The sequence below is a fragment of the Antechinus flavipes genome, chromosome 2 (assembly GCF_016432865.1).
Source record: "Antechinus flavipes isolate AdamAnt ecotype Samford, QLD, Australia chromosome 2, AdamAnt_v2, whole genome shotgun sequence".
Taxonomy (NCBI): domain Eukaryota; kingdom Metazoa; phylum Chordata; class Mammalia; order Dasyuromorphia; family Dasyuridae; genus Antechinus; species Antechinus flavipes.
In genome coordinates, this window is record NC_067399.1 from 533,928,766 (window position 1) to 533,946,632 (window position 17,867).

The following is a 17,867-nucleotide window of genomic DNA, read 5'->3' on the forward strand; positions in this document are numbered from 1 at the left end:
GCAAGGTACTACCTCACGCCTCTCAGATTGGCTAAGATGACAGGAAAAGATGATAAATGTTGAAGGACACATAGGAAAACTGGAACACTAATGCATTGTTGATGGAGTTGTGAAATTATCCAACCATTCTGGAGAGCAATTTGGAACTATGCCCAAAGGACTATCAAACTGTGCATACTTTTTGATCCAGCAGTGTTTCTACTCGATATGAATCCCAAAGAAATCTTAAAGGAGGGAAAAGGACCCACATTTACCAAAAAATGCTTGTAACAGCCCTTTTTGAGGTGCAAAGAACTGGAAACTGAGTGGATATCCATCAGATGGGAAGTGGCTGAATAAGTTATGGTATATGAATGTAATGCATTATTGTTGTTTTAGAAGAAATTATGAGCCAACAGATTTCCGAAAAGCCTGGGAAGATTTACACAAACTGATGTAAAGTGAGCAGAACCAAGAAACATTATACACAAGATTATGTGATGACCAATTGTGATGGATGTAGTTCTTTTCAACAATGAGGTGATTCAAAGCAGTTCAACTAGACTACGATAAAAGTGCTTTCCACATCCAGAGAGAAAATTATGGAGACTGAATGTGAATCATAGCATAGTATTTTCACCTTTTTTTTGCTGTTGTTGTTTGCTTGTATTTTTTCCCTCTCATGTTTTTTCCTCTTTTAGTCTGATTTTTCTTGCATAGTATGATGAATATGAAAATAGGTTCAGAAGAATTGCACATGTGTAACCAATATAGGATTGCCTGCTATTATGGGGAAGGGGGAGAGGAGGTAAGAGAGAGAGAAAAATGTGGAAAACAAGGTTTTGCAAAGGTGAATGTTGAAAACTACCTTTGCATGTATTTGGAAAAGTAAAATACTATTTTAAAAAGACATCCTTTTTTGTTTAAAGAAGATCAACAAAAAAGAAAATAACTGCAATGAGGAAAGGTTTTGTGACATCAGGTAAAAGGGAAGTATGATAAGTTATCACAGAATCTAGATTTCAAGAACAAATGGAAAACAAAGCAGGAGGGTTAAATAGTAAGAATTAGACCAAAAAAAAAAAAAAAAAAAGAAAACAATCTGATTAGTATCCTGAAGCTTTCAATATGCCCAAGAAACTCAAATACAAGGACTCTGGTATTCAAGGAAAATGGTGTGGTATAAGGCAAAATTCTGGATTCATATCTGGCCTCTCAATTTGCAGCCTGCTGTGCTATCACATAAAAGGCAAATCATTTAATTTTTTTCTCTCAATCTGTAAAATGAAGGAATCAGATTCTAAGGAGGATCATTTCCACCTCTAGATCTTAATTGTAAAATACAAACAAGAGTCACACAAAATAACAAGGCATGAAGAGTGATATATGACAATATCTACCAGTGAAAAATGATACTGAAAGTATTAAGTCAGAGACAAGGTCACCCTTTAACTAGACAATTGCACTGAGAATCACACATTTGAAATCTGCTTTTTCATATGCCTCAAAAGGATATGCAAAATAGAGCCTCATTTAACAATTTTATTTGACTTAGAGCTAACAAAAAATGTGAGCAACTGTTCATTCTGATTTTTGATTGCATACAAACTGGATATGCCAATATCATATTGTGTAATAGTGCTAAGTATACTTGATGCTTTGAGATGAATAGGTGATCCCCTTTTGTCCAATGAACAGGAAAAACTGATGATTCAATGGATAGATTTTAAAAAGTAACCCTACTCTTGATGCTCTCTTTCCTTCTGGTCATAGATTGCACCAGCACTATATTATGTTGCTTCCCAAGAGAGGTGGAGAAAGGTCAACTAGTCTTATCTAAGTAAATCTAATCATGGTATTGGTTGTCTCTTTGAAATTTCTTCCTTTATGATCTTAAGTGAATATCTCGAGACAAACACGTCCAGGCTTGGAGGCAATATTGTGAATTTGAGAAATCCAGAGGCCCTGGGTCTCTTCAAATCTGAGTGGTGCTTGATGGGGAAGATCTTGGCAACTATTCCAGCATTCTTGGAGAAGGCAACCACCAACAAAAGTTGAAACCCAAGCCTGACTTTTTCACTAGGAGACAATAACTGTGAGTTATTTGGGCAATAGGAAACCAGAGTGAATGAAACTGCCTAGCTCCACCTGGATAAGCCTTTGCACTGGTAAGGGATGAGATGGGGAAATATTTAAGTTGCCCTATGTGCTGAAGGGGCCCAGGACAATTTAGTTTCCCACTTGAGACTAAGGGAACCACTTGACTGTCAATCCCAGGTCTGTGACAACCTTTGAGAAGACATCAATGCATTCTGGGAGTTGATTTGGAACAAGTAATCATTTCTGAAAGGGGAGATTCAATTTTTTCCTTTTCCTTTTCTTAATTTGCTTTATTCAAATTTTCAATATTCCTTACCTTATTTGGTTGGGACAAGCCCTTTTAAAATACAAAGCAAATAGTAATCTCTGGTAAGCTTTATAAAATATAATTGGTCTGTTAATTTACATAATTTCATATTTGGTATTTGGAGTGATTATCATTGCCATTAGCTGTGGTGGATCTGAACTTTCCTTAAAAATTAAGTTTGAGATAATATTGGAAATATACAAAATGAAATCTTCATACTCTTAATATGAAATGTAGGAGACTATTAAGAACTATATATTACATGAACCTTGTGAGCCATTTTAGCACATAAATGAATTTGCGAAACTTGAACATCCCCAGAACCCTAGAAAATGTTCCAGAATTAGGTATATGGACAAATGTGCAAAACGAATTCTGGTTGATTTACTGGAGAAAGTGCATATTTATGAAGAAGAAGAGGATACCTTGAGTCATTTCTAAGAAAAAGATGTTCCTAAGCACTGAAAGGGGTTGGTGCTTTAAATGAAATAGAATCTTTAATAGCCATTTAATAGGAAGGGCTGATGATAAAAGTTATTTGAAAGGAAGTGATCCCATCCTCAGGACTTTATTTCCTTCTTGGTTACAAATTGTATCAAGAATATTTTGAGCCATTTTTCTTGAGGAGTAAGAGATGACTGGCTTTAGGAAGAACTGCCACCACTGAAGAATGCCCTAGCCAATTTGCCTTCTCCCTCTTCTCCATTTCCCATTAGTTTCAAAGCACTCCACCAGACTCTTTGTTTGGGCTGTTTCACTTCTCATAGGGTGGGGATGAGATGGGAATCAATAAATCCATTCCGTCTTATGAGATGAAGGACCAATCTTCCTTGCCACTGTCTTCTAAGATCTCTTTGGTCTAACTATTTCTTAGGAGGACCTCTGGCTCTTGCTATATAATCCACAATTGAAGCCTTTGGGCATTCGCATTTTTATATCTTACCTGCAACTGAATTTAGTTTAGTCTCCTCCAATTAGAGTGTGAGCTTCTTGAGTGGCAATAATCTCATTTTTCCCACTTATTTCCCCAGCATTTAGCACAGCAAGCATTTAATGATTTTTTTCCAATTCACTCATTCATAAGTGTCTCTGCTATCCAAATGGGGAATAAAGGTGATAAGAGGGGGATCCTTTCTTTCTAATATGACCAGTGATTACTATTTGGAGGTGGGACTACCAGTAAAGAAAGAGGAAGGGCGTACAAATAAATCCAAGAAATAAAAAGAGAAAGCTTTTCAAAGATTTTTTACTGGACTCCAAGGTCAGACTGGCCTAAGTATCCATGAAAGAAGGGCAAAGAAAAAAAGAGTAATCATTGGCCCAGAAGATACATTTGAATAAATGTCTCTGATGATTACTGTAAAACTACTAAAATTAGCAGAACTTATAATAACAGTGATTAGGATATAAACAGAGGTTAAATAGAATTTAAAAGTAAATCATGATCACTATTTTATATGTGTATTCAGTCAAAATACATAAGTATGATGGCAGTAGAATGGGAATAGAAATCCTTTTTCTATTTTGCTTTGTCTTTTTTTTTTTAATTTGGTAATTGTTAAGTTCAGGATAAAAAAAATCTTAAAAATCTACATCTAGAAAAAATTCAAGGAAAATGTTTTTTAAAAAATCATTAAATGACTCATTTTATTGAGAGCTAAAACTTTTCTCAATACAATATACATTACATAAGTCCAGTTCAGCAATTGACAATGATTGCAACTAAGCTACAGAAGAAAAGGAGTGAGCTAAAATATGAAACAAATGTTTATAGGGCAAGAAAAAAAACTAGATGAAATATAATCAAAATAGATAAAATACCAGGCTACTGCTTAATGACTTATTATGAATTAGAACAAAAAAAAGTGATAGTAGCTAGGAGAAAATCAGTATCATCTTCTTGCTGTTTTGAGTAGATAAAAAAAAAAACTATGAAGGTAATGGTTTTGTTCATTTACTTGTTAGCAGTACTTCTGTAGCTCAGATAAAGATAATCATAATCTTGACCAACTAAAAATACATTCAATATTTATAAGAAATGCCTAAAAAGAGTTTCTTTGAATTAACAAGGCAAGGAATAGAACACAACTGCAAAGTAATGGGAACAAAAAAGAGGTCACAAGATTCAATCTAATTTCAATTAGCATTGGATAAATTTATATATTTATGCTGAGAGAATATCAATATTCGTTAGGTAGTAAAAATCATAGTATTATAAGAAATTCTAGAAACATGGGAAGAGAGGGACATGAAATAGAGGAAAGAAGAGTGATATTCTTATACCAAAGGAAGATTTTTCTCTCAAGGATTCTTTTTAATTTTTAGTTTCATGGTTTGTACCTCAATAATTTCTATAAATATGTTTACAGGGAAACTAGAGTCTCAAGAAAATCTATCATTAAGTGAGTAGAAGGTTTTGAGGACTCATAGATTTAAAGCTTAAAAACAGAAGTGTGCTAGTAAATGTCAAACATACTTTTAAGTTATCTTTTAGGTTTTCTAGCCCAAACTTTCTCTTATTTCAGATGAGGAAACTAAAGCCTAGAGGGATCCAGTGACTCATATAGTCACAACCTAGTAAGGAAGAGGTAACTTTTGAACTCGGAGAGCCATCTTATCAATATACCACAAACCTTTTTAACTGTTTACAAGTATCTGGTTTAGGACACTTCTCAACTTAAGTTACCAGTGTCTCACCTTGACTTTCAAGGGTCTCTCATTATTTAGGTAATTTTTAAGATCTCATGATGGATGACAGTGTGAAGAGAATTCTGGACTCAAAGTCAGGAAGTACTGGCTTTGAATCTCATCTGGAAAACTTATTTCTGTGCTTTGAGTTTTATCATTTGTGAAATTAGGACTTCACTATAACATATATAGCTTTAAAAATTTCAAGGCACTTTATGTAACATTTCACTTGAGCCCCACCTTTCTCTTTTTTATTTTTTTAGCTTTTTATTTTCAAAATATATGCATAGTTTTCAACATTCATCCTTGAAAATTCTTGTGATCCAAATTTTTTTTCCCTCCCCTCCCCTTACCCAAACAGCAAGGAATCCAATATGTGCTAAACATGTGCAATTCTACACATATTCCCACTTTTATCATACTGCACAAGAAAAATCGATCAAAAAGGGAAAAAAATGAGAAAACAAAATACAAGCAAAACACAACAAAATAGGTGAAAATACTATGTTGTGATCTACACTCTCAGGCTCCACAGTCCTCTCTCTGGGTACAGATGGCTCTCTCCATCACAAGATCATTGGAAATGGCCTGAATCACCTTATTGTAAGCCCCATCTTTCAAAGGAAGTAAATATTCTATGGTTTGTTGTGAGAATCAAAGAAAACCTCAATGTCTGATATGAATGTCTTTGTTACAGTTTGAAAATGGAATCACTAAGGTTCTCTCACTTCTAAGTCATTATATATACTATCTTTACCCATAGAAGTCTCTTTAGATTAAGTTTCTTGTGGCACAAATCATTCTTTTCCATCCTGTATATCTGTTATAAAGTATACATTCATAAACTGAATTTTTGTGTGTGCATGATAAATTTTTGACACTTCTATGTTGTATATACTGATTTTTTTTACCATCTATCATCTACTGTGATCTCAGATCATAGATCCTCAGTATACATTGTTTACTAACCAATTTTTAAAAGAATCTGACTTTCTGACCCTAAAAGATACAAAAATAATTTAAGTAAATAAGTTATGACTAGAATGATGATTGTTATTGAAGTCAAAATTAAAAATGGACAAACTGAAAAGGAAGACCTTAACTTAGATATAAGGAAGAACTTTGCTTAGTAGTCAAGCAGTTAAACATCAGAACAACTAGAACCAAAGGTAACAAAACTTCTGCCTGTAAAATCTTTAAGAGGATGGTTAACACCAAAAATAGCTTCTGACACACTTTTACAGGGATGTAGGAAATATAAATAGAAACTGAATAAGAAAGCTATTTTAAATCAAGTATTTTAAACTTTTTTGTGTTAGGGATCTCTTTGGCAATCTGTAATAGCTCATTGATCCATTCTCAGAATGGATATCAGAATAATCTTTTTAAATCATTGAAGGGGAAGAAGATTCTGGGAAAATTCCAAACTCTCCAGATTTCCCTCACAAATAAGGAAGGAAAGTTTCAAGGCAAACTAGAACAGTAAAAATAAACTGGAGTTGGGGCAGAACAGGAGGGCTCCTGGGACAATAGGAGAAGATCAGAAGAATGATAAAAGTACAGAGATTTGAAGCCCAGGTGAAATGAAAACATTTCCAGGATAGCTGCTATGAAACAGTTAAGAGGTGAGAGCTCTAGGGCTTGCTGGGTTGAGAAGTAAGTCTAGATTCCAACCTCAAGAATTTTCACCTTCTAGACAGTATGAGAAATCCAGTATCTGAGTTGAAGAAGATTGAGAGAACCTTTGCTGATAAGGGATGCCAGGCCCAGCTGTGCTGCCCAGATGGAGACCTGGCAGAAAGGAGCCAGCACATGCTTGTGAGATCAGAAGCAGTAGAGCTGGGATGCTGTTAGCTATGGGCACTTCTAGGAGGGTGAAGTATCGAGTTGCAGGTTCCAGGCCAAAGGGAAGAACTGAAGCCTATCCTTATCCCAAGACTGGAATTGATTATGCTAACAAACTGTTATAGCTTTTTTAAAAAATGATCAGGCAAAGGAGAAAGAACTCAATCATAAAAAGTTAGTATGGGAATAGAGAAGACCAAGGTTATCTTTAGAGAAAAAGACTGAAACCAAAAAATCAAAAACAAACCCAAAAACCTTTTCCTAACCCAGAGAGTAACTTTAAATAGTCATCTGCCCAAAAACATTCAGAGAAGAACTCAAGAAAAGACTTTTAAAAATCAAGTGAGCCCAGCGAAAGAATTTTGGGAGATGACTATGAACCACTACATAGAATTCCCAATTCCTCTATTTTTGTCTGCCTGCATTTTTGATTTCCTTCACAGGCTAATTGTATACTATTTCAAAGTCCAATTCTTTTTGTGCAGCAAAATAACTGTTTGGACATGTATACTTATATTGTATTTAATTTATACTTTAACATATTTAACATGAATTGGTCAACTTGCCATTTAAGGGAGGGGATGGGGGGAAGGAGGGGAAAAATTGGAACAAAAGGTTTGGCAATTGTCAATGCTGTAAAATTACCCATGCATATAACTTATAAATAAAAAGCTATTTTAAAAAATCAAGTGAGAAAGATTGAGGAAAAACTAGAAACTAAAAATGAGAACAATCCAAGAAAAATGAGAAAATTATAAAAAGAAAGTGAACCAACTAGAAAAGGAAATCTAGACTCTTAAGAAAATAACTCCTTGAAAACTAGAATTGGGCAAGGAGAAGACAGCAAAGTTATAAGAGACACTAAGAAATAATAGTATAAAATATAAAGAATGAAAAAATAGTAAAGAATATGACATATTTCATAAGGAAAAGAATTGATCTGGAGAACAGATCAAGAAGAGAAAACATAAGAATAAGACGACTACCTTAAAGCTATGATTTAAAAAAAAGAATCTTGATACAATATTACAAGAAATAATTAGAGAAAACTGTTCTGAAGTGTTAAAACAAGACAAGAAAGTAGAAATAGAAAAAATCCACAGATCACTAATTGAAAGAGATCCTATAGGAATATCACAGCCAAATTCTGAAACCTCAAGATCAAGGAAAAAATATTCAAGCAACAAGAAAAAAAAATTCAAATATTATAGAATCATACAAGTATTGTGTCTACTTTAAAAGACTATAGCTCTTGGAAAACTATTACAAAGGGCAAAAGAACTGAGATTGTAGCCAAAATATATTCAGAAAATTAAGCATAATCCTAAATGGGAAAAAAAAAAGATATTCAATAAATTGCCAGGCTTTCAGGATTTTGTTGCAAAAAGATCTAAATTTAACAGATAATTTGAAGTATAAGATCCAAGAAAAATAAGGAAAATATCAAAGACTAATTACAAGGGACTTAAAAACTCTTTATTTTCTATACATGGAAATGTAAACCATATGTCTAAGATTGGTACTGAGTAGTTCAAAAGAAAGATTGGGGTAAAACTGAGCAGAATGTGATTTTAAACAGCAAAACTGTAGGAAAAGGTAAAAAGAGTAATTATGTTATACAAATGAGGCAAGAAAGGAAGAACTGATGCAGAATTAACTAGGAATGGAAGACTAGTAATTCTGGAAGTCTACTCTCATTGGGAATGGGTATAAAAATGGGTATATTCTAAATTTATAAAGAAATAAGAGGGGAAGGGCTTAGGATAAAGAGTTTAGAAGAATGTATAGATTAACAAGAATGGAATAAAAAGGAAGAGAAAGAATAGAGAGAGAGAGTAAAGGAGAAATCTTGGAATAGATTAAGTAATAGTAAAGCAAGGTATTAGGCAGAAGTAAAAGCAGAAAAATCAACAGAGATATGAAAAAGATATATATATATATATATATATAAACATAATAATAATCAGGAGTGGAATTTGTTACAAAAAAAGCAGAGGTGGTAATAATTGATCTCAGATAAAGTCAAAGGTAAAAGAGATTTAATCAAAATCAGGAGTAGAATTTGTTACAAAAAAAACAGGGGTGGTAATAATTGATCTCAAAAAAAGTCAAGGGTAAAAGAGATTTAATCAAAAGAGACAAGGAAGAATACACTATATGTCAGCCATATTAATCAATATTATTTTAAACTATTTAAAATGACTAGGCGTTATACAATTGGAATATTGCTGTGGTATAGCAAATAATGAGTTGATAGATTTAGAAAAATATGGAAAGACTTGGATTTATGAAGGATGATATTATCCACCTTCAATAGTGCAGCCTTAAATAGATATATATGTATGTGATTATAGATATTACATATGAATGTATATGTATATGTATACATGCATATGTAATATATCCATGCTTAACTGTAGCCTTCTTGGGGCAGCTGGGGGGGAAATAAGGGGAAAAATATTAAGTAAAATGTACAAAACAGAGAACAAAGAAAAAAATCTACAAAGAATTAAGAGAAAATTAACTTATTCTTTCATATTTTCAATACTCTCTTATCTTCTGCTGTGCACATGGCAATTATTTTTTCCATTTTACATGTAAATTTTAAATAAATTAATTAATTTAAAAATAAATCAATAAAAAAATCAATACATGAAGAAAATAATAAATTTCAATTAGAGAGTTAGAAGGTAGTGTAAATAAAGATGTAATTTTATTTTCCATTCAACTTCACAAATTTCCTGAAATCTATACAAAAATTCAAAGTCAAGTATCTATGTTCTAGACTTCTTGTTGAAAGATTGCATAATTGAAATCCACACAGTATACAGTTGATTTTCAATACAATACAAAGCACTCCATTTCCAGCCAGAATGATTTATTCAAAATGCTAGAAGTATTTCCCATCTACCAAAGTAACAAGAAATAAAAATTTCATAGGATTATGAAGATAGAGCAACAAGGAACATCGATAAAACTGAGTGCTAGGGAAATTAAGTGACTTTCCCAAAATCACAAAAATAATTCAATGTCAGAGGTAGGTCTTGAACTCAGCCCCTTTGATTCCAGAGCCAATGTTCTTTCCACTGTATCAAGCAATGCAGTGATTGTATTTGATAGTTTCTAAAAGACAGGCATTTTATCTATTTAAATTGTTGTATTGCACCTCTTAAGATTGCTTAAGATGACAAGAAAAGATAATGATAAATGTTGAAGGGGATGTGGAAATACCGAGATACTAATACACTTTTGGAGGAGTTGTAAACTGATCCAATGATTCTGGAGAGCAATTTGAAACTAGACCCAAAGGCTATTAAGCTATGCAGGCCCTTTGATTCAGCAGTGTCTCTACTGAGTCTGTATCCCAAGTAAATTTTTCCCCCCTGAGGCAATTGGGGTTAAATGACTTGCCCAGGGTCACACAGCTAGGAAATGTTATGTCTGAGACATAACTCAGATTTGAACTCATATTGTCCTACCTTCAAGGACAGCACTCTATCCACTGTGCCATCTAGCTACCCTCCCAAAAAAAAAAAAAATCTTAAAGGAGGGGAAAGGACCCACATGTGCAAAAATGTTTGTGGCGGCCCTTTTTGTGGTGGCAAGGAATTAGAAAATGAGTAGATGCCCATCAATTGGAAAATGGCTGAATAAGTTATGGTACATGAATGTTATGGAATATTATTGTTCTATAAGCAGGATGATTTCAGAGAGGCCCGGAGAGACTTACACGAACTGATGCTAAGTAAGATGAGCAGAACTAGGAGATTATCGTACATGGCAACAACAAGATTATATGACAATCAATTCTGATACACATGGCTCTCCTCAACAGTGGAGAGGATTCAAACCAGTTCCAATTGTTCAGTGATGAAGAGAGCATCTACACCCAGAGAGAGGATTGTAGAAACTGATTGTGGACCACAACATAGCATTTTTTTAAATAACTTTTTATTGATAGAACGCATACCAGGGTAATTTTTTACACCATTATCCCTTGCATTCACTTCTGTTCCGATTTTTTCCCTCCCTCCCTCCACCCCTTCCCCCAGATGGCAAGAGTCCTTTACATGTTGAATGGGTTGCAGTATATCCTAGATACAATATATGTGTGCAAAACCAAACAGTTTTCTTGTTGCACAGGGAGAATTGAATTCAGAAGGTATAAATAACCCGGGAAGAAAAACAAAAATGCAAGCAGTTTATATTCATTTCCCAGTGTTCTTTCTCTGGGTGTAGCTGCTTCTGTCCATCTTTGATCAATTAAGGCTCTCTTTATCAAAGAAGTCCACTTCCATCAGAATACATCCTCAAACAGTATCATTGTTGAGGTATATAATGATCTCCTGGTTCTGCTCATTTCACTCAGCATCAGTTCATGTAAGTCTCGCCAGTCCTCTCTGTATTCATCCTGCTGGTCGTTCCTTACAGAACAATAATATTCCATAACATTCATATACCACAATTTACTCAACCATTCTCCAATTGATGGATATCCTTTCATTTTCCAGCTTCTAGCCACTACAAACAGGGCTGCCACAAACATTTTGGCACATACAGGTCCCTTTCCTTTCTTTAGTATCTCTTTGGAGTATAAGCCCAGTAGAAACACTACTGGATCAAAGGGTATGCACAGTTTGATAACTTTTTGAGCATAGTTCCAAATTGCTCTCCAGAATGGCTGGATGTGTTCACAATTCCACCAACAATGTATCAGTGTCCCTGTTTTCCCACATCCCCTCCAACATTCCCCTTTATCTTTCCCTGTCATTCTAGCCAATCTGACAGGTGTGTAGTGGTATCTCAGAGTTGTCTTAATTTGCATCTCTCTGATTAATAATGATTTGGAGCATATTTTCATATGTCTATAAATAGTTTCAATTTCTTCGTCTGAGAATTGTCACAACATAGCATTTTAATCTTTTTTGTTGTGTGCTTGCTTTTTATTTTCTTTTTCATTTTCTTTCCTTTTTGATCTGATTTTTATTGTGTAACAAGATAATTGTGGAAATATATACAGAAGAATTGCATATATTTAAGATATTTTGGATTTCTTGCTGTCTAATGGAGGAGGGTAGGTAGAAGGGAGGGAGAAAAAATTTGGAATATAAAATTTTGCAAGGATGAATGTTGAGAACTATATTTGTATATACTTTGAAAATAAAAAGCATTTTAAACAATTAAAAATAAATTATTATATTAACTGCAGAATGTAGAATAGCACAATATGTTTAATTTGTTGCTGATTGTATTTGGGGCTACTGCATATTTGTATTGTCACTAAGAATCCCTTCAAAAACACCTCAATAGCATTTAAAAACACACTTCAAGTAAATCTCTTTCACACATACAAGGATATAACTCAATTTATTATCCCCTAAAATACTTAAAGATAATTTTTTTTAAAAAGCTATAATTGCAACCACCTCCTTTAAAAGCTATTTATGTTTTCCACATAGTCCACAAAAGCAGTTTCCTTCCACTTATACTAAAAAAACAGGCATTTTCTATAGCCTCTAAATTCTTTATATTGACAACAATCCAATAAAAAGAAGGAAGGAAGAAAGAAAGGAAGAGAAGAAGGAAGGAAGGAAGGAAGGAAGGAAGGAAGGAAGGAAGGAAGGAAGGAAGGAAGGAAGGAAGGAAGGAAGGAAGGAAGGAAGAAGTTATTATCAAATAAGAAAAAATTACTAAATATACTTTTTATGCTCTTTGCCTGTTCTGCATGCTGATCAGTTTTGAATTCACAACTACTGCACATCTTCACATATTTCAATCATTTTCTCTTCAAAGGAGATATTCAATTTAGATTGAGTCAAAGTGTACAAATGCTCTCAGTATCCTAACCAACATTTCAACTAAAAAATTCTGGGGAAAATGAACCTCAAAACAAAAGGACTATTTGTTTTTATGTAGATGAAACCTTAAAAATCACAAGAAGAAAGACTTTCTACAAGTCCAAAAAAAGGTGGGAATAGGAAGAATAAAAAGAGAAATTTTAACCATTTGAAACATAACATCCTTATCTGAAGGAATGCAATTTTACAAATGAAAAACATGTTTGAACAAGGGGGGAAAATCATTAAAATACTATTTATTATAAACAGAAACCATGGACCATAAATTTCTTTGAAAACTTCATTTTTTTATAACTTTAAACCTACAAAATCTTCCTCAGTTTTTTGTTTCTTTGGGTTTTTTTGAGAGACAATTGGAGTGATATTCCCAGGGTCAGACAGCTAGTAAGTGTTAATTGTCCGAGGCCGAATTTGAACTCAGGTCATCCTGACTCTATCCACTGTCCTATCTCCCTCATTCTTAGGGGTCTAAAGGAGATCCTCGAGCACTTGGGGGAGGTCTACAGAAAATCTTTGTAAAGACATGGGCAAAAACTTACAAAGGTACTGCAGCCCTATGTGGAGTCTGAACATTTGTATCAAAAGAAAACACTACACTTTCAGATTTGGAAAGCTGGAAAAATCATGTTTTACTGTTTCATAAGCAAAGCTTTCTTAGACAGATTAACCCTGCTATCTGTTTCCACTTGCAAAAGTTGACATTAAAGCAGTTTAAGTGCGCTTTTGCAATTATTGGATTCCCTAATGCTTTAAAAGGTAGCAATTGGTCTTCAGGAAGAAGTTAATTCATTAAAATAATTTAAGTCATATTTATGATAATGGACATATACCATTTCTATTCATTTCTTTTCTACTAATGTGCTCCTGTATTCCTTATTGAAAAGTAAATTATGTTGGCAAATTTTAAAATGGAGAGTAAATAGATTTTCTGACCACTTTAAAATATGGTCTTAAAGAAATGGATGGATTTTTACAATTTTTTCACATACTTGCTAGAAGGTTACAGCATTTCTAAAAGAAATATTTTTAGCATTCATTTTCATAATTAAACAATAACATTGAGGTTATCCATAAGGTAGAAATATCAGTCCTGAATGAATATGTAAAGCAAGTTCCTTTAAAGCAGTCAGTAATATATAATGCTACAACATGTTAGCTTAAAGAAATATAGTAGAGTAATGCCCAAAAACATTCTAGAGAGAAAAACAAAATAGCTCCATGCATGAAATCACCAAATATGCAGATTTATGAAAATCAAATCTTTGATTTTTTTTACTAAACATAAGAGCAAAGATGAATCTACAAGACTCTTGTTTCTGTGGACCAGATCTGTGATTTCATAAGTTAAAAGAACTCTTAGTGTTATTCTATCAACACAGATTAGCATTTTCTCTGTGAGCTGGAACCTTATAGAATTCCCTGAGGGGAAGATTTTCCCAGGACCACAAAGTCCCTGTGGGGCAGAGGTCCAACTTGAGCCAGGTCTGCCTGCCTCTGATACAAACTATCTGCTATATCATGCTGCCTCTCTTGGAAACTTGAGGATCACAGATTTAGAACTTACAGAAATCTTAGAGGCCTTCTTCAATTTAGAATATGCAGCATTATATACAGAAATTAACCTACAAACTAAATAGCCTATAGAAAAGAAAAACAGTTCACATAGAAAAGGAAAACAGTTCAGATCTATCCAAAATGCTTTGCAATAAAAACATATACTCAGAGTGATTCTATAGTAGTTTATATTTTGTTTGTGTGAAAAGAAACCATTATACAAAACATCCTAATTCTCTTACTAGATCAGTATGTATGTGATAATATATAAATCCATTGTTTTATTAGTTTTTAAATATAAGAATATCCTGAATAATGCATGTGAACACTGAGCAGAACAAATATTTCTTACCTTGTAAACCTATTTTCCTGAAGGTATATTAAATATTTGTCACTATGTTGTGATAAAACATTCTAATACAGCAGTACAGTGTGAAAGAATTCAAAAGCTAGAGCTGGATGGTTAGGTTTGCTGACTATGAGCATCCCTTAGTAGTTGTGATCATTGTAAAGGAATGATAGAATTAATAAATGCAAAATAACTCCCCCTACTGACAGACTAGAATAAAGGACATTCCATAGTGATTATTTCATCATGAATGATGCTTATGACATACAAAAACATTATAGCTTATTTATAAACCTGTTTTCTGTCACATAAAAGCCATTAATTATATAACCTCTCTGTTAAGTATTAAACTGTTAATTCCCCTAGGAAATATGTATTCTTTTAATTTAAAACTTTTTGAAGCAGGACATGGAAGGGAAAAGGAAAAATATTTAAATTACTATTACATTGTTTCAATAAAAAGTTATTTTATACTGTTTACTATCCATTAAGTTGGTTCCATTTTTCCAGTATAGGAAACTAAGAAAAACTGATCTCTATATAATTCTATCAATGCTATAGACTAAAAAAGAGAAAAGATTAATGATTTTGTGACATTAATCTAAACTTAAATTATTTTTTCTGTAAAAGGTTTATGAGAGGATCAATTGTACATGAGAAATGAACAAATTGAAACACTATAAGTGTTTATTGTTAGGGAGATTCCTCTCTTCAAGATTAACCACATAGCCTTTCATCTTGGGCACAATGGATCTAGGAAGTAGAAAGGGTGTGGCCAGAGGCAGGAGTTTCTGCTACATAGGAGCATAAGGAACCTGAAGAGACTCCTTGAGGTGGTTGGTGTATGTCATCTTGTTAGATCTCCTCCTTTACATCAAAGGATGTCAACTCCATATGCCTCCTTCCCAGTGTTCCACCAATGGCATTATGCAGAGTGGCTTGGCACGGGTAATCCCGGAAAAGAGGAAGCATAAATAGAGAGAGAGCTTTGAGCTGAACATTCTCTCTTGCTTCCTGCCTAACTTGCTGAGATGATATCTGAATAAAGACAGACCACTTGCATCTCCTGATCAGCTTGTCTCTTTTGTTTATCCAGGTGGGCTCCAAAGACTGGTAAATATGACCTTGGCAACCTGCTCTTTTTAGGAGAAGAGTGCTCCAATAGTCCGGCACAGTTTACTATGACAATTTCCTGGTAATATAGCCCTACAAATAAAGCCAAAATCATATATGGTAGCCCTTGTTCCTAATAATAAGTATGAATATCTTCTTAAAAACTTGCTTTTCGAAATTAGTTGAACCATACAGTTAGCATTAAATAAAAACAAATAAAGTATTGTAGTGAGTCTGAAACTACTTGGCCTTCCTAAGTAAAAACAAATTGCCCCTCAGTAATTCAATATGTTGGGATGATGGCATCTATTGAGTTCAAACAGGGATTTTTTAAAATAGAGGAAAATGATTTTCTGTAAGTTTTTTAATTTTGTTTTTTTTTTAATAAAGTGCTGAATATCAAGTATAATCTTATCTTTTAAGATCAATCATGAAATAAAGGTCAAATGCCAGAAAGTACACAGTTCACAGGCTTTTTAATGTTGATTTTATGATTATTACAGATAGCTTTTTTTTTGAGGGGGAGGTATTCTAGTGAAGTTTTTTTTTTAAATCAATAATTTTTTATATTTCTGATTACATATAAAGATAGTTTTCAACATTAATTTTTGTACATTTTGAGTTCCAATTTTTTTTCTCTCTCCCTCCTTCACTTTCCCTCCCTCAAAATAGCAAACAATCTGATATAGGTTATACATATATGATCATTAAAACATATTTCCATTTTAGTCATGCTGTAAAATAAAAATCATTACAAAAGGGAAAAACTACAAGAAAAAAAGCAAACAAAAAAGGTAAAAATAGTATGCTTCAATCTACATTCAGTCTCTATAGTTCTCTCTCTGTTTGCAGATGGCATTTTCTATCCCAGTCTATTGGAATTGTCTTTGAATCACTATATTGCTGACAAGAGTTAAAGTTATCATAGTTGATCATCACATAATCTGCTACCGTATACAATGTTGTTCTGGGTCTGCTTACCCAGCATCGTATTGCTAACTCAGCATCAGTTTATATAAGTATTTCCAGACTTTTCTGAAATCAGCCTGCTTATCATTTCTTATAGAATAATAATATTCCATCATATTCATATACCATAATTTGTTCAGCCATTCCCCAAGTGATGGATATCCATTCAATTTCCAATTCCTTGTCACCACAAAAAGGCTGCTATAAACATTTTTGTATGTGTGGGTTCTTTCCCCTCTTTTAGATCTCTTTGGGATAGAGAACTAGCAGAAACACTACTGGGTCAAAGGGTATGCAGAATTTTATAGCCCTTTGGGACTAGTTCCAAATTGCTCCCCAGAATGATTAGATCATCTCCCAATTCCACCAAAAATGCATTGGTGTCCCAGTTTTCCCACATCCTCTCCAATGTTTATTATTATCTTTTTCTGTCATCTTAACCTATCTTAACTTAATGCCTAAACTGAGGTGGTATTTCAGAGTTGCTTTAATTTGCATATCTCTAATCAACTGTGCTAGAGCATTTTATTTAGAGCAAAATAGATTTAGAGCATTTTTTCATATGAGTATAGATGGATTTAATTTCTTCATCTGAAAATTGTGTATTCATATCCTTTGACCATTCAACTATAGAATAACTTGTATTCTTATAAATTTGACTCAGTCCTTTATATATTTTAGAAATGAGGCCATTATCAGAAACACTGGGTGTAAAAATTCACAGCTTTCTGTTTCCCTTCTAATCTCGGATGCACTGGTTTTATTTGTGCATTAAATTAAAAAAATTAATGCAATCAACATTTTTCATTTTGCATTTCATAATGTTCTCTATTTCTTCTTTAATCATAAATTTCTCTCTTCTTCAAAGATCTGACAGGTAAATTATCTCTTGCTCTCCTAATTTGCTGATAGTATCACTCTTTATGTATGCATAAATCATGAACCCACTTTAGCTTTTACTTGATATATGAGATATTGGTCTATGACTACTTTCTGCTGTACTATTTTCTAGTTTTCTCAGCAATTTTTATCAAATAGTGAGTTCTAATCCCAGAAGCTGGAGTCTTTGAGTTTAGTAGAGATATTGTAGTTACTGACTATTGTT

General features: G+C 33.3%; 1 protein-coding gene across 4 annotated transcripts in view; it reads right to left on the minus strand.

Moving 5' to 3' along the window:
* LRRC49 (leucine rich repeat containing 49) overlaps nucleotides 1-17,867 on the minus strand; it is a 189,719-nt gene that overhangs the window by 94,154 nt on the left and 77,698 nt on the right. Inside the window, exon 1 of one of the 4 annotated variants that reach the window (XM_051980753.1) lies at nucleotides 14,684-14,804. The exons of the other annotated variants lie outside the window; for them this stretch is intronic. The gene's annotated coding sequence lies outside the window, so the exon portion shown is untranslated. Of the gene's footprint in view, nucleotides 1-14,683; nucleotides 14,805-17,867 lie in introns of those variants that run through there. 4 annotated transcript variants of the gene reach the window in all.